The sequence below is a fragment of the Lottia gigantea genome (assembly GCF_000327385.1).
Source record: "Lottia gigantea unplaced genomic scaffold LOTGIsca_26, whole genome shotgun sequence".
NCBI lineage: Eukaryota > Metazoa > Mollusca > Gastropoda > Lottiidae > Lottia > Lottia gigantea.
In genome coordinates this window covers 58,048-59,248 of record NW_008708797.1, presented here as the reverse complement: position 1 = coordinate 59,248, position 1,201 = coordinate 58,048, and positions in this window count along the sequence as shown.

Here is a 1,201-nt window from a genome sequence, read left to right as displayed (position 1 = left end):
ATTCTGTAAGGTAGCATCGACGAATGACGGATGAAATGTTTTCCCCTATCTAGGGCTTCCTCATACGTCAGTACGTCAGTGAGTTCGCCACTCCGTCAGTGAGTTCGTCACTCCGTCAATGAGTTCGCCACTCCGTCAATGAGTTCGCCACTCCGTCAATGAGTTCGCCACTACGCCACTTGGGTGATTGACGGACTGACGTCAATGACGGATTAAGCCAATGGCAATGAATGACGGAGCTACCGATTCATTGACGGAGTGACGGATGAATAAGGCGTGTATGCATAAGGGCTACCTCATACGTCAGTACGTCAGTGAGTTCGTCACTCCGCCAGTGAGTTTGTTACTCCGTCAATGAGTTCGCCACTCCGTCAATGAGTTCGCCACTCCGTCAATGAGTTCGCCACTCCGTCACTTGGATGATTGACGGACTGACGCCAATGACGGATAAAGCCAATGACGGACTGACGGGAATGATGGATCCATTGAGACCAATGCCGGAGCGACGCATGAAGAATCGCCCTACATAGAGCCCTGTAATTTTGTAAGGTAGCATCGACGAATGACGGATGAAATGTTTTCCCCTGTCTAGGGCTACCTCATACGTCACTCCGTCAGTGAGTTCGTCACTCCGTCAATGAGTTCGCCATTCCGTCAATGAGTTCGCCACTCCGTCAATGAGTTCGCCACTCCGACAATGAGTTCGCCACTCCGTCACCTGGATTATGTTATACGTAACTACGTCAACCCGTCACTGGGATGATTGGCGGACTGACGTCAATGACGGATTGAGCCAATAACGCAGTGATGGATGAATTAGCTGTATATCAGCCCTGGACTACTTCATACGTCATTACGTCAATGAGTTCGCCACTGACGGACTGGCATATTCTTTCGTTTTATTTTAAGAAACGCTACTATTCATCATTTTGTAAGGTAGCATCGACGTACGTCTTTCTAAAAATTTCGTTTTGATTTCGTTTTGTGATTATAATTCATTAATATTACATTTTTTGTTCGGTAGCATTGACGATTGACGTTATGACGGAATCACTGACGTGAGTGGCGAACTCATTGACGGAGTGACGAACTCACTGACGGAGTGACGGGTGAGGTAGAATTAATTGCCAGTATCACCTACAGCATGCTTCCAATCTGTGTAGCCTTCAGTGATGAAGTTTTATGCACCCGCAGATGTATT